We start from the raw sequence: 25,621 nt of genomic DNA, 5'->3' as shown, positions 1-25,621 counted from the left end.
AGTAGTTGGGCCGATAGGCCCAGGTGCTGGATTCATATTGAAGTCCAAAATGCAATAACCCCACACACCAGTAAATATTATTAAGAATTGTACAAAAAGATGATCTATATATAGAATGTGCAAAGAGGATAGGACTACTTAACTAAAGTCTCTAAATTACTTAGCAGAATCATCTGGCTACTGAACCACGAAGTCCAAACAGAACAGAACACCAAAGTCTAGCGCTCCAGACTAGTCCGAGAACAAGAAGGTCAAGGGCCAGCAACCCTGTCTAACTGCTGATCCAAGAGCAAAAAAAAGAAACTCAGAAACTCCATTTTTATCCCATATCAGCCAGCAACAGGGTCGGACTATAAAAGCCTCTCAGGGCCTTGCTATGACCCGTGAGCATGATCCTTTGCAGCTGAACCACACTCACACAAATCAGAGCGATTAGCCGCAACCTGTGTTCTGGTAGCTTGTCACGATGGAAGGCATGGGACGTCCCTCTCTCTGGCCACTGGGTCTTGGCACGCCCATGATCTCCCTTGTACCTGAGTTCTGCAAAACATGCCCAAGCTTATCTCTCGGGGAAGCACTTCCTACTGAGAGCCTCGCTACAAGTGACATCTTACACGTGAACGGCACTTGATCATTTTCGCAAGTCTTTCTGGGAATTCTTTCTGTTCCTTCCCCTCTCTGTTAGAATGCCTGCCTGAAGAGACAGAGAAAGCCTACGATAGCAGCTTTTCCAAATCGTCTTGCTGGGTGGGGGTGCTCTGCAGAAAGCTGACATGTCAGTGAAGTCCTAGTGTCCTTCCAGTGAGCTTTGGGAGTGGGCAGCTGCAACTTTGCTAATCGTCTTGCTGGGGAGGGAGATGCTCTGGAGAAAGCTGAGAAAGTCACAGCTGCCCACCCCCAAAGATCATTGAGAGCAGGCTTGTGACTGGAGGAGTGATTTGCAAAAGCAGGCTTTCTCCGTCTCTTCAGGCAGCCATTCTAACATAGTGTTGCCAAGTAGGCCCCCTCTCCTGCTTTGAGGCCTGCCATGGACTGTGTTTGGATTTCCTGCGTTGCTGTTTTACTGTTACACCAAAGACTGTCCTGCACGTGTGCACTCCAAATACACGTGTCAGTTTCCTGCCTGTTTGTTAGTTACCTTACTTCTGCCATAGACTGTGTCAGTTTCCTGCAGCCATGCCTGGATTACGGCACAAAAGGAATCTCTTTCTGGGCAGCCCTGCCTAGACCTGTATCTACACCTCCCAGTGTGTGTGTTTGCTACCCGTGTGTCCCGTGCCTGCCTGGCCATCTGCCACGGACTGTGCCTGCTCCCTGCTATGGACTGTGTTTTACATGCTGTTCCCCCTGCCTCCATGGAAGCCTGCCTCCTCCGGGCCCAAGCCGCTGCTAGCAGCCAGGCACCAGCCGGGGAAACCTCCAGTGGACCTGGCCAGGCGCTCCCTGGCTAGTTCCCGCCTGGAGCCTCCCGCAGGCCGGTTGCCAAGCTTGCCCTCGCTACCGGGAAACCTGCTATCCAGCCCCAGCTATGCCCAGCCAGCGTCCATGCTCTCAGGCAGCCAGAAGACCCAGGGAAGAGGCCTGCTTTTGGAAGCCATTTCGGGGAAGCGAGCACACCACGTCCACAGCGAGAGAACCTCGCCCCGCTCTGCATATTTAATTTTAATTTAATTTAATTTAATTTATTATATTTATATTCCGCCCTCCCCGCTTTCGCAGGCTCAGGGCGGATAACAAATACAAACATGTTTAAAAACATTTAAAAACATTAAATAATACATTTAAAAACATTTAAAAACATTAAATATAACAATTCATGCTGCATAGTGGTTCATACATGCCTCTGTGTTTGCATAGGGGTGATGGTTTAACCCCCCCTTCACGGGGGGGGCGGGCACTGCCCAGCGTTAGCCATATGCCTGGTGGAATAGCTCTGTCTTACAGGCCCGGCGAAATGCAAGCAAATCTTGCCGGGCCCTTGTCTCGCAAGACAGAGCATTCCACCAGGTCGGGGCCAGGACTGAAAAGGCCCTGGCCCTGGTCGACGCCAGGCGGGCCTCCCTAGGGCCAGGGACACTCAAAAGATGCTTTCCGCCAGAGCGGAGAGTCCTCCGGGGCTCATATGGTGAGAGACGGTCCCTCAGATACGTCGGTCCCAGTCCGCGTAGGGCTTTGTAGGTTAACACCAAAACCTTGAACCTGATTCGGTACTCCACTGGCAGCCAATGCAGCTGGCGTAGCACCGGTGTAATATGCTCCCACACCGGTGCTCCAGCAATGACCCACACTGCTGCATTCTGTACCAGCTGTAACCACCGGATCAGGCCCATGGGAAGCCCAGCGTAGAGCGCGTTACAGTAATCCAACCTAGAGGTGACCATTGCTTGGACCACTGTAGTCATGTCACGGGGAGACAAATAAGGGGCAAGCTGCCTGGCCTGCCGAAGATAATAAAAGGAAGACCTGGCAACTGCAGTGATCTGGTCCTCCATCTTCAGGGAGAAATCCAGAATCACCCCCAGGCTCCTAACCCTCGGGGCCAGTGTAAGTGCTGCCCCATCAAGTGTAGGAAGCCGGGGTCCCAAAGCCATCTCCCCACAACCCACATACAGGACCTCTGTCTTCATGGGATTAAATTTCAGCCGACTTTGTCTCAACCAACCAGCCACCGCCTCAAAAGCACGCTCCAGGGCATCAGGGACCGATCCAGGCCGCCCGTCCAACAACAGATAAAGCTGGGTGTCATCCGCGTATTGGTGACACCCAAGCCCGAAACCCCGCACCAGCTGGGCGAGGGGGCGCATATAGATATTAAATAATAATGGAGAGAGTATCGCTCCCTGTGGCACACCACAAACCAGTGGCCTACGAGATGACACCCTCTCCCCGAGCGCCACCCTCTGTCCCCGATCATGGAGAAAGGAGACCAGCCACTGCAGTGCTGTCCCCTGAATCCCCACATCGGCAAGGCGGTGGGTCAAAAGCTCATGATCGACTGTATCAAACGCTGCTGACAGATCCAGCAAAATCAGCAGTGCTGATCCGCCCTGATCCAGATGTCTGCGGAGATCGTCTGTGAGGGCGACCAACAATGTCTCGACCCCATGTCCCGGGCGGAAACCAGACTGGAAGGGGTCTAGGGCTGAGGTCTCCTTCAGGAAATTCTGCAGTTGCTTCTCTGCCGCCCGCTCAATCACCTTCCCCAAAACCGGAAGGTTGGAAACTGGTCGGTAATTGAGCAAGTCAGCAGGATCTAATGATGATTTCTTCAGAAGAGGCCGTACCACAGCTTCCTTCAGCGCCTTGGGAAAAACCCCAGAGCTCAAGGACAGGTTTATAATCATATAATCCCTTCCAAGGAATCCCGAAGCCCGTCAACACTGGCTTTCACCAGCCATGACGGGCACGGGTCCAAGGGCCACGTGGTAGGCTGTACCACATGCAGAATCCTGTCCACCTCTTCCCCGAAAAGAGGGCTGAAATGATCTAATATGGGTCCCGAAGACGGCCAAGAGGCCTCTAGTTCATTTACTGTATCAACTGTGGCTGGTAAGTCGCGGCGGAGAAGCAAGATCTTATCAGTAAAAAAGCTCGCAAAAGCCTCACAGCTTATCTCCAAATTCAACTTTTGATGGTCTCCACCTGATTGGGAGACCAATGAACGGACCACATTAAATAATTTAGCTGGGCGTGAGCTAGCTGATGCGATGGAAGCTGCATAATACTCTTTCTTCACAGCTTTCACCACCATCTCATAGGACTTCATAAACAGCCTATACGATGTTCTTGCTTCCTCGTCACGAGATCGCCGCCACACGCGTTCAAGTCGTCTTAGCTCCCGTTTCTGTTGCCGCAGCTCCTCTGTATACCAAGGAGCCCGACGATTCCGGCAGCGAAGAGGACAACGGGGGGCGATTTCATTGATGGCCTCAGAGAGCCGGACTTGCCAGCCCTCCACTAGCTCATCTAATGAACCACCGTGGAGCATTGGTTCCCGCAGAGCATTCTGAAACCCAATTGGGTCCATAAGTCTCCGCGGGCGAGCATAAATTTGCTCACTGCCCTTGCAGGAGGGGGGTGGCACGCCCAGCCGGGCCTTCACAACCACGTGGTCTGACCATGGCACCAACTCTACTTTATCCAGAACCACATCCAATCCAATCCCGAAGATCAGATCTAGTGTGTGGCCTGCTTCATGTGTGGGTGCCGATACAAATTGGGAGAGTCCCAGTGTTGCCATGGCTGACACCAGGTCCGTGGCCTGTATCGAGGTGGCATCATCTACATGGGCATTGAAATCCCCCAGCACCATCAACCTGGGGTACTCCAAGGCCCACCCAGCAACCACCTCTAGCAGGCGCGGTAAGGTGTCTGCTGGTGCGCTGGGCGGTCGGTACACCAAGCAGACAGCCAAACTCTCCTCGGCATTCCACACCAGGCCCACACAATCAATGCCAGAGATCTTCGGGGCGGGAAGCGGCTTGAAGGAAAAACCCTCCCGGACAAGGATTGCCACCCCTCCCCCCCGACCCTCAGTTCATGACTGATGAAGGACCGCATAACCCGGGGGGGTCAGCTCACCAAGAGCAACTGTTTCACCTTCCCTCACCCAAGTCTCGGTCACGCATACCAGGTCCATATTAGCTGCCATAAAAGTATCATGCAGCATACTGGTCTTATTATTTATGGACCTGGCATTGCACAACATCAGTGTCGAAGGAGGATTTTTCCTAGCTCCAACACCGGCGTGCCTCGGGATGGGGCGTAGGTTAGAAGGGCACCGAGCCTTTCCACATCTCCGTGACCTTCTCCCTTTAAACCAGGCCCCACCGCCATACCTCCCCCGTCCCCAGAGGACTGGTATCCCTGGCCCTATCTCAGATGCCTTCCTCATATCCATCCCCTTATCACAGCATACAAACATCCTAAGCAGCAATAAACAGCACCAGTTCTTCAGCAGCAGCAGTCCCCGGCAGCAGCTCCTTTAAGGCCAGAGCACTCAGGGGCGGGGCTGAGCAGGTGGAAAAGCTCAGCCCTCGATGGAGTAGCCTCCCTGGTCAGCAGAGCGCAGGCAACTTCAGCAGCAGCAGTCCCCGGCAGCAGCTCCTTTAAGGCCAGAGCACTCATGGGGCGGGGCTGAGCAGGTGGAAAAGCTCAGCCCTCGATGGAGTAGCCTCCCTGGTCAGCAGAGCGCAGGCAGCTTCAGCAGCAGCAGTCCCCGGCAGCAGCTCCTTTAAGGCCAGAGCACTCAGGGGGCAGGGCTGAGCAGGTGGAAAAGCTCAGCCCTTGATGGAGTAGCCTCCCTGGTCAGCAGAGCGCAGGCAGCTTCAGCAGCAGCAGTCCCCGGCAGCAGCTCCTTTGAGGCCAGAGCACCCAGGGGGCAGGGCTGAGCAGGTGGAAAAGCTCAGCCCTCAATGGAGTAGCCTCCCTGGTCAGCAGAGCGCAGGCAGCCGCCCCGGAGAAGGAACTAAGCGGCGACCATCCCAAGCACTTAAAGAATGCATCTCAAAGAAACCTCTGCATTCCAGAAGCTGATGACATCAGGACTAGCCCTGTCCGCTGGAACATCCTTTCAGCACACTCGGATTTCCCCCTCCCTCCTTTGTCCCCCTTCCTGAGGTGTCATTGTAACACAATCAGATTCCTAAAGTGACCCATCCAAGTCATTCAGTAAACCATTAAGGCCTTTGTTTTAATCTGTGAGAACCACCAAGTACAGCACCGGCCCCAGGGTACATCCTAAGGTATTTAAGCTGGTCCCTCAGACCACACGGTGCGTGTGCCATCCTATCCAGACCCCCTTGCTGTCTCTCTGTGGCCCCACTGCTGGCAGTGGACCACCTCGCTGTCGTGTCTCTGCTTCGCTTCAGGATCGTGAGTATTCCCCCTATCATGGTTGGGAACCTGCTAATGCGAAAGTCTCTATATTTCATACTCTGTATTTCCTAGGTCTTGTGTGCTTTCTTGTGTGTATGTGCAAGTTCAGGCTTACGCCACATTATTAGTAAAATACACGTGTTTGAACCTATTTGTAGTTTGCCTCTTTGTCACGTGAGTTTCTGGGATCGGGACCTCCGTAAACACAGGTTAGATCCGCGCTAATTTTAGTTCCAGACTGCTAAGCTAATTTCCCCATTTAATAAGAGCAGTTCTGGTAACAATTTACTGGTGGAGAATAACCCATTTCGGGCATAACCCATTTCGTGTGAATTCACGTGAGTCGACACGCGTGTTTTCAGTGAACTGCTGTAGAGGAAAATTGTCCAGACCTCTGTGTAAAGAGCGCAATTTAGCTTAGGGAATTAAAAGTGTGAGTGTGTGTGGCTCTAGTGAGCATTTCTATCTTGTGGGTTGGCTTTTCCCCCATTTCCTCCTTCAGCCAGCTTTGGACTACTTGCCTTATTTTGTGCACTGCGAGGCTTTACGGCTGTTATAACTGGTGTATCTGTGGGCGAGGACATCTGAACTGGTGAAGTTCCTGGCCACCTTCCAGGCCGCCTAAACGCGTCTATGTGGGTGGGATCCGAGAAGTAGGCTATAAGAACATAAGCAAAGCCATGTTGGATCAGGCCAGTGGCCCATCCAGTCCAACATTCTGTCACACACAGTGGCTAGAAATCCAGTGCCATCTAAAGGACTGTCAGTGAGGCCAGGACACCAGAAGCCCTCCCACTGCCTTCCTTCCAGCACCAAGACAACAGAGCACCACCTCCCCACAAAGAGAATACCATCTATCTCCTGTGGCTAATAGCCACTAATGGACCTCTGCTCCATATATTTGTCCAGTCCCCTCTTGAAGCTGGCAATGCTTGTAGCTGCCACCACCTCCTGTGGCAACGAATTCCATGTGTTTATCACCCTTTGTGTAAAGTAGTATTTTCTTCTATCTGTTCTAACCCGACTGCTCAATAATTTCATAGAGTGCCCACGAGTTCTTGTATTGTGAGAAAGGGAGAAAAACACATCTTTCTCTACCTTCTCTAACCCGTGCATTATCTTGTAAATCACTATCATGTCTCCCCTCAGTCGTCTTTTCTCCAGGCTAAAGAGCCCCAAGCGCCTCAATCTTTCCTCATAGGGAAAGTGTTCCAACCCTTTAATCATTTTAGTTGCCCTTCTCTGTACTTTTTCCAGTGCTATGATATCTTTTTTAAGGTGTGGCGACCAGAACTATACACAGTACTCCAAATGAGGCCTCACCATCGATTTATACAGAGGCATTATGATACCGGCTGATTTGTTTTCAATCCCTTTCCTAATAACCCCTAGCATAGCATTAGCTTTTTTTATGGTAGTCGCACACTGTGCTGATGTTTTTAGTGAGTTATCTATCATGACTCCAAGATCTCTCTCTTGGTCAGTCTCCGCCAGTTCAGACCCCATCAACTTGTATTTATATTTTGGATTTTTGGTTCCAATGTGCATTACTTTGCACTTGGCTACATTGAACCTCATTTGCCACATGGATGCCCACTCTTCTAGCCTCGACAGATCCCTTTGGAGTGCCTCACAATCCTCTCTGGCTTTCACCACCCTGAACAATTTCGTGTCATCTGCAAATTTAGCCACTTCACTGCTTAATCCCAATTCCAAATCATTAATAAACAAGTTAAAAAGCATTGGACCCAATACCAACCCCTGTGGCACCCCACTGCTCACCACCCTCCACTGTGAGAAGTGCCCGTTTATACTCACTCCCTGTTTCCTATTAATTAGCCAGTTTTCGATCCACAAGAGGACTTGGCCCTTTATCCCATAGCTACTGAGCTTACTTAGGAGCCTTTGATGAGGAACTTTGTCAAAAGCTTTCTGGAAGTCAAGATAAACAATATCTATCGGGTCTCCCTTGTCCACTTGTTTGTTCACTCCCTCAAAGAACTCTAACAGATTGGTGAGACAAGATCTTCCCTTACAGAACCCATGCTGAGTTTTCCTCATCAGCTTTTGGTCATCAATGTGCCCACTAATTTTATTTTTGATAATAGTTTCCACCAACTTACCCGGTATTGACGTCAGGCTGACTGGCCTGTAATTTCCCGGATCTCCCCTGGAACCTTTTTTAAAGATGGGGACAACATTAGCTACCTTCCAGTCCTCAGGAACAGATGCAGAGTTTAATGACAGATTACATATTTTTGTGAGGAGATCTACAAGTTCACACTTGAGTTCTTTCAGAACTCTTGGATGTATGCCATCCGGGCCCGGTGATTTATCAGTTTTTAAATTATCTAGCAGTCGCATCACCTCCTCTCTCGTCACCTCAATGTGACTCAGGTCTTTCAAAACCCCTCCCAAAGTCAGTGCTTCCGGAGTGGGCATGCACTTCTTATCTTCCACAGTGAAGACAGAAGCAAAGAACGCATTCAGCTTCTCGGCCATTTCCCTATCACCCTTTAGTAATCCTTTTACGCCTTGGTCATCCAAGGGCCCCACTGCCTCCCTAGCTGGTTTCCTACTTCTAATATATTTAAAGAATTGTTTATTGTTTTTCTTTATGTTCTTTGCAATATGCTCCTCATATTCCCTTTTTGCCTGTCTGATCACAGACTTGCACTTTTTTTGCCACAGCTTATGCTCCTTTTTATCAACCTCACTCCGACTAGTTTTCCACTGCCTAAAAGAATCCTTTTTACCTTTTACAGCTTCTATTACATTGCTTGTTAACCATGCTGGCCTTTTCCTAAACCTATTTGTGCCTTTCCTAACCAGCGGTATATATTTAATTTGAGCTTCCAGGATTGTAGTTTTAAATAGTCTCCAAGATTCCCCAAGTGTTTTGACCTTTTTTACTTTCCCTTTCAGTTTCTTCTTCACGTACCCCCTCATCTCAGAAAAGTTACCCCTTTTGAAGTTAAACATGGCTGTGTTGGTCTTATTTGGCAATTTCCTATTTATACATATGTTGTACTCAATAACATTATGGTCACTGTTCCCAAGTGGTGCAATCACATTTACATCTCTCACCAGGTCTTCAGCATTACTGAGGACCAAATCCAGGATCACCTCTCCCCTAGTAGGTTCTGTAACCATCTGTTCCATAGCACAGTCATTGAGACAGTCTAGAAACTCACTTTCTCTCCCCCGATTCGAACACCCATTGGCCCAGTCAATGTGTGGGTAGTTAAAATCACCCATTACAACACAGTTTTTTTGTTTAGCAGCCATCTTTAATCCTGTCATCATTTTATAATCCTCCTCTATTTTCTGATCTGGAGGACGATAACAAACTCCCACAGTTAAGTTTCCATTTGGGCCCGTAATTTCAACCCATAGCATTTCCAGAAGCGAATCTAATTCAGTTACCTTCTCAATCTTACTGGAATGTATACCTTCTCTGACATATAGAGCCACCCCACCACCAACCCTTCCCTCCCTATCCTTCCGATATAATTTAAATCCAGGAATCACCGTGTCCCACTGATTTTCCTCATCCCACCAAGTTTCTGATATGCCCACAATGTCTATGGATTTGCCCAACACTAAACATTCCAGCTCCCCAATTTTACCTCGGACACTTCTAGCATTTGTATATAAACACCTGTAACTTCCCCGGCACACTTTGCCTCGAGACATAGTTAGGTCATCTGCACTGTTTGTCTCCATCTCAGTTGACAACTCTAATCTATCTCCCTGTAGAAGTGTTATACCTAGCCCTTCATCTCTCTGAGATGAACCATCCTGAACCAGAGACACTTTATCTCTTGTCGGCTTTCCCCTAGCATTTAGTTTAAAAACTGCTCTGCCACCTTTTTGATTTTAAGTGCCAGCAGCCGGGTTCCTTCTCGGGACAAGTGGAGACCATCTCTCTTTTACAACTCCCGCTTGTCCCAAAAAGAATCCCAGTGCCTAACAAACTTGAACCCTTCCTCCCTACACCATCGTCTCATCCACGCATTGAGACTCCTGATCTGCGTTTGTCTCTCTGGCCCTGCGCATGGAACAGGTAGCACTTCTGAGAAGGCTACCTTGGAGGTCCTGGCCTTGAGTCTCCTGCCTAACAGCCTAAATTTTTGTTCCAAGACCTCACGACTGCATTTCCCAACATCGTTGGTTCCAACATGGACCACGACCGCTGACTCTTCCCCAGCACTATCTACCAGCCTATCTATAACACGCGTAATGTCCGCTACCTTCGCACCAGGCAGGCAAGTCACCATACGGTCAGAACGCGGTTGTGCCACCCAGCTATCTACTTGTCTAAGGATCGAATCACCAACTACCAAGAGCCTCCCTCCCGCCCCACCCAGGGATGGTTCCTTGATGCGAAGGGAAACCTGCTCACCAACTGAAGAAGAGGTCCCTTCTGAGGGCATGTTCCCCTTATCCTCAGTACGGTGCCCTGATTCCACAAGATCCTCATTCTCCTTGACAACAAGAACGCTGCCATTTTTAGAGTGGGACACATCTATCCTGTCCCTGAGAATCTTGTCCTCGTGCCTATCTAACTGTCTCCGCTTCTCCAGGTCAGCCACCTTGGCCTCAAGGGTACGTACTCGTTCCCTGAGAACCAGGAGCTCCTTGCAGCGAGCACACATCCAGGACTTCTGACCAGAAGGCAGATAGTCATACATGTGACACTCAGTGCAATACACTGGAAAGCCCCCAACCCCCTGCTGGCATTCTGACTTCATTAATCTGTTTTAGGAATAACACACTAAGAGGAAAGAAAACAGCTATGATCCCCCGGCTAAGAGCCACAGGCCAAGAGCCCTTTAGCTCTCGCCCTTTGGCTCGCGCCAAAGGCTCGCGCCCCTGCCCAGCAGTTGCCTTTTCAATGCAAAAGGTCACTTCCTGCTAAGCACAGGAGGTGAGCACAAAGGGGGTGTGTGGCTTGTACTCCAGCAACCCCCAGCAGCCTTACAAACACACTCACCCTCAAACACAATCAAGCCCAAACACATTCAGCCTCAAAACTACACTCAAATCAACACAAAACTACACACAAAAGCCCCAAAGCTAGAGAGGACCACCCTTAGCTTCTCAGCTTAACCCACCACAGCCAAGAAAGGCAAAAAGCCCTTACCTCCTCTAGCAGCTGCAGACCATGTGCTCCTGAGCCCAGGTATCTATATATATAGATATATATATTTCCTGAAGCAGCACATATAAAACTCTTTTCCGCCCTTCCCCGTCTCTCCTAAGTCCGTCCAAACCCCGTTCTTGCCAGCACTTAGGCTTCAATCCCTGCTCCGGAGGAAACATGAAGGGATCGATAGTCCATCTGTTCAGTTAGCTTTGGGAATCTACAGTCAGGTTCCTGAAGCCCCGCGGCAGTCGGCTGCACTGTGCTCGAGAGTTTAAGTTAGACTCTTGGGCGCACCTCGCTTGGGAGTTAGTAGGACTCTTGAGCGCTTCTTGCTTGGGAGTACAGTAAATTTACTCCTGGGCACTTTTGCTTGGGGACGTGCAAAGGCAGTCCTTGAGCATTTGTTAGTCTTTTGGTCAAGGCTTGGAGACAGTTTAACCGTTTGTCTCTGAGCACAAGACCTGGGGACACTTTGAATTCAGTTCTTGAGCAGAGCTTGAGAGCATTTCTGGTTTTCCGAGTATAGGCTTGGGAGACCCCTGAGTTTTAGTTTCTGAGCAGAGGCTTGGAAGCACTGAGAGTTTTTAGTTCTTGGGCTTAGAGAAGCTTGGGAGCACCTTCTGAGCCAATAGACCGGGCAGCACCGCTGCTAGACCGGACTTTTCCTGGTCCCGTGGCCTGTAGGCAGGCTTGAAACGGGAATAGGAATTTTCACTTCTCCCCCGGTGGAGAAGAACCAAGTATAGGACCCCTGAATACCCATGTGAACCTTAAAAGTAGGACCCTTGAGAAACGCCCCGCGAAAAACCTTGTGTAGGACCGATTAAAACCCTTGGAGAACCTTTTAAAAACGCCTTGAGGACCCAAAGGAAAATAACCGCTAGAAGGCCCATAGAGAGGACAGCTTTTAAAAGCCCCAATCACCCCACCCTTGGTGCCGCTGATCCATTCCTTAACTCCCCCCGGATCAGCCCCGAATGAAAGGAAACATGTACCGGGCAGCCCCCACCGTGCCCCGCCTGGAGAAATGGATAGTCAAGAAGGGAGATTGCCCTTGGGAAGCCGGTTCCTTGAAAGGACCCAACCCGCTCCAGATAGTTAGAAATGCCTTCCAGGATTTTTGTGAAAAAGAGAAACCCAATTCTAGTAAAAAGGACAGATATGGAGCTTGGGCACTTTTCACCGCCCTACAGGACAGCGTGTCCCTAATTAATAAGCTACAAGTAGCGCAGGAGGACCACGAACAGGAGATAGAGAGGTTAAAGAAAGAACAGAAGGAGTATGAGGAGAAAGCAGCCGAGTGGCGCTCCAAGCGCGTTAATTTCATGCTGGAGAAGCAGGGACTAACCGCTGCCCTCCAAGATGCTCAGCACAAGGCTGAAGTGGCCACCGCTCGTGCCGACATGGCGGAGCACGGTGTAATCGAAGGCCAGGAGAAAATTGCGAAATTGACCCATGCTGCCCAGTTCATGGCAGAGCAAAAAATCGCAAAGGTAACCGCAGCGGACCACACCGATTGCAGGAGGGCGCTAGAGGCCCTAAAACAGCATCTGGGGATGCAGCAGGCCGTAATTTCCGCCATGCATCCCGCAGCCCTCTTGGCCCTCCCCGAAGACAGTGCCGATAGCTGGCCATCTCACTCACCCCAGCCCGAAGAAGCCCCGGAGCCCTTGCACCCAGTAGCCACCAAGGAAGTCGTCTCCACGGATGAGACAGGCAGGAAAACTGACCGGGTCATTAAAGAGTCCCGCAATTGGAGGCCCGATGAGCTCCAAGCCATAGCTGAACGTTTGGGACCCCTAAGCCGAGAGACGGCCATCCAGTGGTTCACCCACGTGGTGACCTCCCAGCCCACCACTAACGGCACCGATGTGGCACAGCTGGCCCGCCAATGGGCTGCCCCCGAGCTAGTCTCGGCCCTTAACGCCTATATTTCCAACCAAAGGTTAGCCTCCCGCAGCCAATATGGGTCCATTAAAGAGCTGTGTGCATTCCTATGGCCCACCAACAGCTTAAAGGCCCTGTACATTGCTGAATCCCAGAAACCCGGGGAAGACCCCGAGGCGTATCTAGCTAGAAAACAGCTTCTCGCCGAGCTGGCTGATGAGGTAGATCTAGACGAGGATGACCTACCCGATTTCGATGAACTAGATTTCCGAACGGCGGTCATAGACAGGCTCAATGGCACCACTCGCCTGGCCCTGGCAGGAATTGAGCCCAGGAATATCACATGGGGAGAGTTGGAAGCTTGCATCAGGAGCATTGCTGGCCTGTTGCGGGAAACCAGAGCCATCCGCCATGTGAAGTCCGGCCCCCCGTAGGAAGGAGAGCGAGCCGATAAGCACGGTTACTTACGCCAACCATGGCCCCCACTCCCAGTACCGATCGCAGGGACGCAACTTGTACTCGGAGCCACGGGGAGGGATCCTGCGTGGGAGGAGCAGCAGTTTCAACCGGGGAAGGGGCCCGAGGGACTACTGTTCGGGAGTCTCCTTCGCGCCCACCCTGAGCTACGGTTCCTCCTCCCAGCAGGGGCCCCACAAGCCCCGGATGCAAGATGCGCCCTGGGCATCCTCCCATTCTCGAGCATCGCACCCGTACAACCACCAGGTCTATCCCCCTCCAGATCAGTCTAGCGCATGGGGAGGATCTCAAGGCAACCACGAGGGCTACCAGGACCGCGGCAGCGCGCCCCAGTCCAGGGACCCTCTCCGTTGGGAACTTTGGATGCACCTCAAGAAGCTCGGGGCGGACATGGAGCGGTTCCACAGAAAGCCCACGTCCACCCTGATGAAGGCGATCATGGATTGGGAGGACCAGCAGCAGCCCCCGGTGCCTCCAACGGCACCCCGCCTGCCACCTGAACCCTCCTTCTCCGATCCCCCGATAGCCGCTGTCCGGGAGCACTCGAGCCCCAACAACCCCTTCAGGGGAGGCGTCACCTCCACTGGGCAAGGCACAGGATCAGGCTAGGGCCACCCCGAGTCCCAGTCTCCCTCCGTGGGCATAGTCGCCAGACTAAAGCCGGACACATGGGGGAGACTGACAGTGAAGGCAGGGATCGGGACTCCCGGGGAAAAGAAGAAGCCTGCCACCCTCCTTATAGATACCAGAGTGTCACTTAATATATATATAAAATCTCCAGACTGGGTCTGAATTCGAGACCACAGAGCCCTCTGAAACTGACACCTCAGGGGATGAGGGAACTAGTACTAAAAACTTGCGTAATCTCAATATCTCCTATTCCTCCGGAGGCTCCCGGCAAACTTTTTTAGAAAGAGGTCCACCACGCCCCAAGAGACCATACAAGCCGAGGACTTAGTTTTCAATCTGTCCTCGAGGCCACTTACCCAGATAGAGAGGAGGGTATTGAACAAAGGGCTTGGGTTTGTACCTACACCAAACTATAACGCATTCAGTACAAGAATAGATGTATATAAACTTACTAGGCTTATAAAACTTAAAAAGTTTTTCGGGAACGACGCGGATTGGGTTCAGGACATCAATAGTAACATTAGACAAAAATCCACCTTTTGTCCATCCATCTCCGACCCATCCATAGATTGTTTTGAAAGGGTAGTTCTCAGAGATATTGAAAATCTGGAGAAAGAGAATAGATTTCGAAGATACAATTTGGACCAGGGGGAGTGGGAAGCACTTAATTCTTTAAGAACTGACCCCACCATTATCATCAAATCAGGTGATAAAGGCGGTGGGATCGTTATTCAGGATACAGTCCATTACATCCAAGAGGCGACTAGACAACTTTCAGTCGCCACCGATTATAAGAAAATCACTACTAACCCACTGCCACAGATTCAGAGGATTATTAAAATTGTCCTTGACGAGGGCTTAGTGCAATATGAAATAGATAAGAAGATGCATGAGGGTTTACAGAATAGGAATCCCCACACCCCCGTGTTCTATTTGCTCCTGAAAATACACAAAGGAGGCATACCACCTCCAGGAAGACCAATTATTTCAGGGAGCAACTCGGTCCTTGAACCACTCTCCCAGTTTTTAGACTATTTCTTACAGCCGCTTGTAGTTGGGACAGAGGCTTATTTACGGGACACTATGCACCTCATTTCATCATTGGAACAATTGGAGTTACCCAGTTCAGCTTATTTGATGACCTTAGATGTTGTTTCTTTGTATACATCTATTCCCCATGATGGGGCGAGGGCTGTGGTGGAAACAGCATTGCTGACCAGGACACTACAGAGCCCCTCTACTCCTTTCCTTTTAAGTATCCTTGATATTATACTTGAACGTAATTATTTCAAGTTTGACGGGGAATTCTACTATCAGATCAAAGGGGTGGCGATGGGGTGTGCTGCGGCCCCCAGCATCGCCAACCTCTTCATGGCGCAACTGGAGAAGGATCATATTCTGAATGACATTAATAACCCCTTTAAGGCGTCCATTAGGTATTACCGCCGGTACATAGATGACATCATAGCGATTATGGAGACTCGTGATAGTGCAGAACAGTTCGGCCAGTGGATTAAAACAATCAGTATGGATATCAAGTTTACTTGGCAGGGGCACTGCGAATGCATCAATTATTTGGATGTGACTGTTTACAAATGCAGCGACAGGAAATTGGGTGTGTGCCCCTTTAAAAAGAATACGGATAGGTGCTCTTACCTCCATTTTTCTTCGTTCCATCCACAGCGGTTGAAATTTAATATTCTCGTCAGTCAATATCTGAGACTGAAACGGAATTCTTCACATGATGTTGACTTTAGGGAAAGTGGCACCCAATTAGGGAAAGCATTTGTTAGCAGAGGCTACCCACTGTCAGCTGTCAATTCAGCTAAGAATAGGACTGCGAGGACACCACGCGAACAACTACTAGTCCCAAAAACCCGTGTAGGGAACAAACATTTGAAATGGGCAATTGATTACACTACTCTGGCCACCCCCATCTGCCGAATAGTCTGGCAGCATTGGCATCTTGTGGACAATATTCCTGGATGTGAGGCGAGTCCTGACATCAGTGTTCGCAGAACCCGATGCCTTAAAGACATATTAACCTATTCCGAATTTAAATCACAGAATCAACCGCATAGCCTGGGTACCTCCACGCCTAGGGGACACTTCCAGTGCGGGGATTGTAATGTTTGTACATGTGTAATGTTTGTAATGTTATGCAATTCGGTGTAGCTGCCCTTTAATTTATGTGGGCAGTACAACATGACCCCTTAAAATTAGGATACAGGAGCACATATCCAGAATTCGAAACCAGGTCAGAGAGGCACCATTGGTCCAGCACTATTTAAATCATCAGCACCATCCCCGAGATCTCAGGATAACAGTCGTTGATATGATCCAGGAAAACCTTAAAGATAGTCCTAGGCGACTATTGCAACTTGAAACAAGATGGATCTTTAAACTCCGGAGTCTGGCACCGGGGGGTCTTAACAGTGAAATGGATTACTCTTGCTTCTTAGGATAGTATGCCGCCACCTTTACCGTTTGTTTAATAATTCATGTCCAGTGACAGGATTCCCTTTGGGTTCTATAGTGATATCCTACTTGACAGCTGATATTGCTTAATCGGCGTGTCTCTTTAATGTTACTGTTCTGTCAGACTTGGGATATTGAGAATGAGTGGTATTGCTTTTTGTGCTGCCATGTAATTGTTGTAATTGTGGTATGTAATTGTGGTAATTGGGCCAATTATTCAATTGGCAATTGTGATTTAGGGAGCCTCGCCTCTGTATGATTTCTGTCTGTCTGTCGATTCATGCTTGTTATGTATTGAAGTTAGAAAGAAAATGTATAAGCAGCTATATTTGAGTTACCAGTGAATTGGGGACCGGTGAGTAGATGGAGTAAAGATATATAGAATTGTTTTTTATGTATGTTAAATTAGATTTGACTATGTTATATTTCTGTTCACAGTCCATGTTTAATGGTGCCCAGGAAGAAGTATGTTATATACGAAACGGGAATTGTATAACATGCACGCATAATCCCGTCGGCACTTTGGGAATAGTCTTCAGGTTGGACTGGAGTTACCCAACATTGACATCGGGACTCTCCATTTGCAATTTTGCACGCTGCTAATTTTCCACCATATACAGCCTATGGACATTTTCATTGCCTTCAAAAAATTCTTCTTTACAACGATTAGAATATAAAATAAGGAATTTTTTATTATATTTATTGCATGTTGGGACAGAGGAACCAGGAATTCTTACTATATTTATTGTATATTTATTAATTTGTACATTTACGTCACTGCACTTGGCACTTGGCACTTTTGCACTGAAGATAAAGAATTGTTGGTTTAACATATATTCCCAGAGTTGTTTGTTGCAGGAGGGGATATGGAGCTGAGAACCCGAGCAAAGAGCAGGCTGGTTTCCCGGCAGATGAGTTAGCAGGGAGCGCTGCAGATCTCTAGGTGATACAACGTTAAATCATGCAGGTCCTTTAATTATCCCATCCAAAAGTGTCAGCTGTTTGTAGTCAACATCTACCTGCAACATAGCTATGGGCAGGGCTCATTTTGAGGGGGAAAGTGCAGGAACACAGTTCCGGCAGGTCCCCAAAGAGGTCAGATGTCAGGTGGCCTCACCCACCCGACTCTTGGCCATTTGGAGCCCATTTCAGCCTGAATTGGGGCAGAAACAGCCTGGATTGGGCCTCTGACAGGTGGTGGATCACTCTCCCGCTCGTCAGCAGCTCAATCCTGACCATTTTGGTTCCCTTTTCAGGCATTTTCAGCCCCTTTTTGCCATTTTGGGCCCAATTTTGGCCCTGAATGGCCAGGATTGGGTCCAAAACAGCCAGGATAGGTGATGTCAGGGGGTGTGGCATATGCAAATCAGTTATGCCAATGACACGCTTCTGGCAATGTGGCGGAATGCTAATGAGTGTGGCGTATGCTAATGAGTTATGCTGATGAGTTCCTTCAGCTCTTTTTCTAGGAAATGACCCCTGGCTGTGTGCATCTCACAACTGCTAAAACTGGCCAAAGAAAATCTGTAACGGGCTGTTTTGTTATACCGATATTACGCTACTGAAGAAAGGGGGAAGGTTTTGTCAAACGATGTGCAGATATTTCTTCCCCTCTCTGCGTATGCTCACATAAGCACGCACAAAATATTGCTTAAGATTAAAGAGTCCACTGAAGGAAAAGAAGTAAAATTGGAGAGAAGCTGGGGTGCCTCATCATTTTTTCCCTTGTGTTTCTTCATATTTTCCCCTGCCCTGCCTCCAATGGCAAGTCTGAACGCAGCAGGAGGCTCAGGGTGATGATTGACAAGTGCAAAGCGCTTTTTCACGGCTCTAAGACTTCCTGTGCACGCTGGGGACATGGAGATAAATGCGCAGAGGATTTCCACAACCTCCTGTGGCACCGTGCTGCTGCCAGCTGAAGAAGTAGCAAGTCAGCCTGAGGCACCCTGGTGGCTTCTTGGTTTGCATGGCATCACCCATGAGCAGCCCTCTAGCCCAGGCACCCAAGTGGCCACCTGCTGCTATGCAGAGCCACCCTGAAGTGGTGCCCAGAAGTAAAGGGGGCCCTCAGTGTAATGATATCACTTCCTGTCATGTCATCATGCTGCCCTGGCAGCATGTGCGTACTGTGTGCGTGCATGATGTTCCAAGAAAAAAGTCTCTCTGTCTCTCCGGTATTACTCTAGACCCCACCTGGCAACCCTATTGGTGGAACATCTTCTGCCACAGTGAGAGGCTGAGCAACCTTATCTATGATATAATGATCTATTATACAAAAAGTAATTCTTTCCAAATATAAAATGATTTTTCAGTGTGGTGTAGTGGTTAGAGTATTGAACTAGGATCTGGGAAACCCAGGTTTACTGATGAACTCCATTCATCAGATACCCTCAGGGCTTTTTTTCAGCAGGAATGCGGTGGAACGGAGTTCTGGAATGTCTTGAAAATGGTCACATGGCTGGTGGCCCCGCCCCCTGATCTCCAGACAGAGGGGAGTTTAGATTGCAATCTAAACTCCCCTCTGTATGGAGATCAAGGGGCGGGGCCACCAGCCATGTGACCATTTTCTCCAAGGGCAACCCACTGAGTTCCACTCTCTTTTCCCAGAAAAAAAGCCCTGGCTACCCTTCTCACTTATCTGACAAAGGGAGATTGACTCTCCATACTCTGGTTATTGGTTTCTAAGGTGCTACTGGACTCGCCTTTTGCTTTGCTCCTTCATAGTATTTCTTACCTCTCACCACCAATGTGGATGCCTCTTCTGAACACAGGGAGGTCCACCAGAATAGAAACTCCTCGTGCAGACAAACTAACCTGGTCCTTATCAACAATAATTCTAGCTAGTACAACAATCTGAAATTAAAGAGAAATGTTGACACTGCACATGAACTAATCCTCTTGCATATTGTACTACTTCTATTTCCTACTTTCCAGCATGCCCAAATCTTACCAGTTTTGTTTCAGTATTATACAACAGCTTTTTAACAGGACTGCAGCTCAATTATTAAAAGATCAAAGAGAGAAATTATCTGAAGTTGCATATAAGACAGTTACAGAGCAACCCTAATGAGAGTTACTCCAGTCTAAGCCAGTTGATTTCAATGGGCCTAGATTGGAATAACTTTGCTTAGGACTGGACTGTTAAAGAAGTATATAGAGCGACTGTTTTCAGGCTTCTTCCATTTTGGAAAACAATTACTCATCAGAAATGTTGGTTGGACGACTCAAATATATCAACAAACTGGGACCCTTGTAATAAATAAATGCCAGTTCAAATCTTATTTTTGAGCAAGACATTTGACCATACAGATGCATCTGAATTTTAGTACTCCTGGATCAAGTTGGTTTTCTAGATCCATTTCGTATCAGATTTTTGGGTTGTAGTAGGGAAAAACAAAATGGATAGATGCAGAATAAAAAGTCCAAGGTGATTCAGAACTAGATTATTATAGCCCAACACATTTAAATCCAAAACCAGGGCTCATTTTGAGGGGGAACACGCAGGAACGCAGTTCCGGTTGTTCTCCAAAGAGGTCACATGTCAGATGGCCCCACCAACCTGATTTTTGGCCATTTGGGGCCTGTTTCAGCCTGGATTTGGCCCAAAATGTCCAGGATTGGGCCTAACCAGCCAGGATTTGTCCCAGAACAGCCAGTATCCAGCCTCTGACAGGTGGTGGATCACTCTCCCGCTTAGCAGCAGCCCAATTCTGACCATTTTGGACCCCTTTTTGGCCATTTTCAGCCCCTTTTTGCCATTTTGGGCCCAATTTTGGCCCTGAATGGCCAGGATTAGGTCCAAAACAGCCAGGGTAGGTGATGTCAGGGGGTGTGGCATATGTAAAACAGTTATGCTAATGACACACTTCCGGTGATGGCAAGAGGCATGGCATATGCTAATGAGTTGTGTTGATGAGTTATGCTAATGAGTTCTTGCAGCTCTTTTTCTTTTTTTCTTTTTTTATTAAAAGTTTTAACATGTAACAAGAACAACAATAAGTGTGTAGACATAACATGGTACTATACATAATAATGCTCAGGCAAGAGAGTAACAACAGCCATTAATACACAATTAGTTAAGAAGTGTACTTCAGTAACGAGATTCTAATACAGTATAAAGCAAGCAACAACTCTACAGGAAGAAATATAAACAAGTAAATCCATTATATCACATAACAAGTCTATAATTCAAATCTCAGGGTTTATAACCGTATAATAAGGTCGCTTAGAGACCAGCCACTCATTCTGGGATAGAAAGTCCAGAAAAGGGTACCATTTCGCGTAAAATTTCGTAGATTTGGAGGGGTTCTGCAACAATCGAATTCTGTCTGTTATCTTTTCCATTATAAGGTGATCCCACACCATTTTGTACCATATGTTGAGATTGGGCGGAAAGTGCGATTTCCATCTAAGTGCAATCGCAGTTTTTGCAGCTATCAAGAGAGTTCTGATCAAATCCTTCCTTAGTTGGGGAATTGCCAAATCTTTCCAAAGATCCAAGAAAACAAGTTCTGGGCATAAGGGTATTTCATAGGTTGTGATACGAGAGATTTCATGGAGAACCGCCTGCCAGAAGGCAGCTATATCGTTACACTCCCACCAGCAATGCAGGAATGTACCTTGCCCTCCGCACTTTTTCCAGCAGAGGGAAGATCTGCTAGGATATATTTTCGCTAGCTTTTGGGGAGTGAGGTACCACCTGTGGATAAGCTTATAGGTTTGGATTCTCACGCTGGTGACAGGGGAACTAATCAATGTGGATGCCCAGACTTGCTCTCTATCTTCCTGTGAAATTTCTATTCCGCAGTCATGTTGTCACCTGTTGAACAGCGCCTCATTGTGTAGTTTTTTGGCATCAATCAGTATGTGATAGAATTTTGACAGGAGACCTTTATGGATAAACGATTGGGAGTCTAGAAGAGTTTCAAATTTAGTTATTGGTTTGGTCATTATGCTTTTTATATCTAGTGCATTCAGAAGATATCCCAGTTGGAGATAGAAGTACCATGGGATTTCCCCGCCCACTTTATTGTTCAAGTCTACCCTGCTTCTGATACTGTCCTTAGTAGCTATGTCTAACAACCTTAGATCTCTTAATTCATCCCAGGAGCGCAGCGCTGTTATATTATGTTGGTGGGGCATGCCCTTATGAGACGTGAGTACTGAAAAGCAGGATATAACTGGGAGAAGAGACTGCTTGTATCTATCCCAAAGTTTTAAAAGTGCCTTAAGGAATATATTTTGATTTATTGAGGGAGGACGCAAACTTGGTGTGGACCAAAACGTTTCCCGCAGTGTTTTTGGCTGAGAAAAGATACGCAATATGTTAATCCAATCAGAGTGCCCGTTGGGGTGTAGGATTTGAAGGACATCCGATAGTCTGGCTGCATCGTAATAGAGCCCTATGTCTGGGTAATTAAAGCCTCTTGTCGCCCTAGGGGCACACAGGACCTTAAAGGGTATCCTGGGGCGCTTGTTCTGCCATAAGAATCGGTTTAATGTCATTTGCCACTGACTCAAAATTTTGCTGGGGACTTCAATTGGAATTGTTCGGAATAAGAATATCAATTTTGGGAGGACAAAGGATTTTATCAAGTGGTATCTTTCATACCAGCCAGGTTTTGCTTATTCCATTTGAGCAAGAGGTGTTTAATTTCTTTCATCTTTTGGACATGATTCACCTGGATTAGCTGAGCTGGATTAGATGGAATATTTATACCCAAATAATGAAGATGTGTTTTGACCCACTGGTATTCAAATTGTCGTTTTATGTCACTACATGTTGCCTCGGGTAGATTTACAGACAGAATGGTAGATTTGCTTTGATTTATTTTCAAACCAGATATTTACCCAAATCGAGAAAGTTCATCATTCAGAACCTCTAGAGAATCAAGTGGCCGTGTGATAAATAGTAAGATGTCATCAGCGAATAAACATAGTTTGAAAATGCGATTATTTATTTCGATACCCTGAATTCTCCTACTGGTCCTTATCGCCTCTGCCAGCGGCTCTATAGCCAGAGCGAAAAGGATAGGGGACAGCGGACAGCCTTGGCGCGTGCCTCGGTGGAGAGTGAAGGAACTGGACGCTATGTCATTAAGTCTGATTCTTGCACGGGGGCCCTCATATATTGCTTTAATTATTTGTAGGAAATTAGTGCCAAAATTCATTTGGGAGAAAAGCGCCTGCAGGTGTGGGATCTCCAGGGTGTCGAAGGCTTTTTCGACGTCCAATGAGAGGAACATGGTCTGTACATTATAGTGTCTACTGAATGCCAGAATATTCAGAGCCTTATAGATATTGTCTGAGATGTCTCTATTGGGAATGAAGCCAATCTGATCCGTGCAAATATAATTTCCAATGAAAGAATTAAAACGGTGTGCAAATATTGAGGTAAAGATTTTATAATCAACATTTAGTAAAGAAATTGGTCTGTATGATCCGGGGTTCGAAGGGTCTTTACCCTCCTTGGGAATCATAGTGATTATTGCTTCAGACCAAGTTCTGGGGAGAGTCCCTGAGTTATATACACCATTAGAGGCCATTAATAAGGGCGGGGTTAATACCAAAGCAAATTTTTTATAAAATTCGGCTGGGTATCCATCAGGCCCGGAGGCCTTATTGCTCTTTAATCTTTTAATAGAGTTTAGTAACTCCGTAGTAGAGATTGGATTGTCCAATATTTGGCTATGCGCCAATGTCAATTTTTTGATGTTTTTGTGATTTGACAGATAGTTTTTGATCGCTATATTATCCGGTTTGGTTGATGTATACAATTTCGTATAGAATGTTTTAAACACTTCTAATATCTCAGGGGATTTGGAGAATACCTGTCCTTTAGCATCTTTTATGAGCCTGATGTGTCTATTGATCCTTTTCTCCTTAACTTTCCAGGATATACAGCGTAGCGTCCTGGGAGAACGACTCCAGTATTTTTGTTTTAGATACAAGAGTTTTTTTTGAATTTGGTGAGTCTCGAGAGACTCCAAGGCTTTACGCTCATTTAACAGTTGTTTATAGATTTTTTTGCTACCTCTTTCTTTGTGCAGACGTTCCAGTTGATGGATTTTATCTGTTATTAGTTGTTTTTGAAGCTTTTTCTTTTTATTTAGGGCAGCAGACAGAGCTATCAATTGACCCCTTAGTACAGCCTTAAGAGCATCCCACACTATTTGGGGAGATGTTGTGCCTGTCTGGTTGTCTTTAAGGTATTGAGTGATATACTGTTCGATTTTTAAGACATTGTCTTCACTAAGTATCAGGTTTTTGTTAAACGTCCAATGCCTCTCTTTCTCATACGCTTTTTCCAGGGACAATTTACAGTCCACCCATGCATGGTCCAAGTAGTCTATGTACCCTATACTTGAGAGTTGTACTCTATCGGTCAAGTCTGAAGACACCAGAATGTAGTCAATCCTGGTGTAGATGTCGTGGTGGGGCGAGTAGTACGTGTAATCTCTGACCAGCTTGTTCATTTCCCTCCATATATCTACTAAATGGAATTGAGTAAATAGCATGAGCAGTTTTGTATCATGGTTGGGACTTTTGGGAATTTTCAGTGTTCTAGATGTTTTATTGTGGGTAAATGAGGACTTGTCTAAGCCGTAGTTTGCTACATAATCAAAGTCTCCTCCCACTACTACCGGACCCTCCTGGAAGGCCTTCAACTTTTGCAGAACTTCTTCAGTGAAGTCTAGTTGCTGTGCATTAGATGCATAGATTGTAGCCAGTGTGAGTAATTGCCCATTTAATTGGCTCTTTATGAACAAAAAACGGCCCCTGGGGTCTTTTAGAGTGGCCTTATGTACAAATTGAGCCTTTTTGGTCAACAGGATTGCCACCCCTCGGGACTTTGAAGAACCCTTTGCATGATATTGCATTTGTATCCATGAGGCCTTAAGTTCCACCTCATAATTTGCATGCAAGTGAGTTTCTTGGAGCAGGACTATATCTACATTAAGCTTTGCTAGGTTGGACAGAACTCTCTTCCTCTTCACTAAATTATTTAGCCCCCTCACATTCTGAGAAACAATGTGAAGACCTGGTTGTGATGTCATCTCGGAAATGATAAACCCAGATTATCAGAGATGACCCTTGAGGTGATGTCTAATATTTTTGATCAGGGATCGTGTACGTCTAGACCTTTAGTGGGTGTGTAGAAATTTCTGGCCCAATGTTCTAGGGAAGACTGGAATACGACAGCTAAATTGTCCTAAGCACCAATTAGGAAGCTGATGTACAAGTGCAATAAAATTCAGATAAGGAAATCACTGCCTATAACTAGTCAATCAATCAATCAGAAATTCATCACTTTAAAGGCAATCATACAATGAATTCATGGTTAAAAAATAAAAATCATAGCAGATAGCATAAATTCAATAGAGAGTACAGTGAGTGAAAATCAAGTTGTTATGGTATTAATTTACAATATGTAATCAAACCCCCTGACTCTTTGAAGTGTTCTGACAATCAAACAGACTGTCAGTGAGCAAAACTTAGAGCTGTGTTACTCAAATAGGCTGCTATGTTCCCTCTCCCTGACTAGTAATGCACTGAGCTTCAATTAATCCTGAGTATATAATAAGTTATTCAATTGATTAGAAATTAATTAAGATTCTCTCTTTTATTATCCAGGGGAATAGCAAACTAACCTAATGAATTTACCTCTAATACTAAATCACTAACTTGCCTTAACTGTCTATACCAACTATATACAACAAGCACACAGCACTTTACTATTTATCTTCCTGAAAGATTTTAAAGAAAAATTTATATATAAATACAACAAGTTGCACTAATTCAAGTAACAATTTTCTCCAGTATATTGAGAACAATTAACAGTGGTTCCTGCAACGAGGCTGCTGCAATTAAACAGTAAGGAGGACTGTCTGTGGAAAGGGCTAACAGGGAAGCAATCCTTTCAATCCCACCCCAACCACCCCTAACTGCTAGTAAGCACAATATGATAGGGACGTTCTAACACAACATGTTTGGCCACAGATCTCATACATCTGAAAGTTAAGTGCCCCGAACGGGAATTTTACTATTTTTCTGAGGAGACATTGGCAGGCTCCGCTTTCTCTTCTGAGTGCTGGCTTCTGTCTCCATGGCGACCTCTATGCC

This window comes from Eublepharis macularius, chromosome 2, assembly GCF_028583425.1.
Source record: "Eublepharis macularius isolate TG4126 chromosome 2, MPM_Emac_v1.0, whole genome shotgun sequence".
Classification (NCBI taxonomy): Eukaryota; Metazoa; Chordata; class Lepidosauria; order Squamata; family Eublepharidae; genus Eublepharis; species Eublepharis macularius.
Note: the sequence above shows the minus strand (reverse complement) of the source record.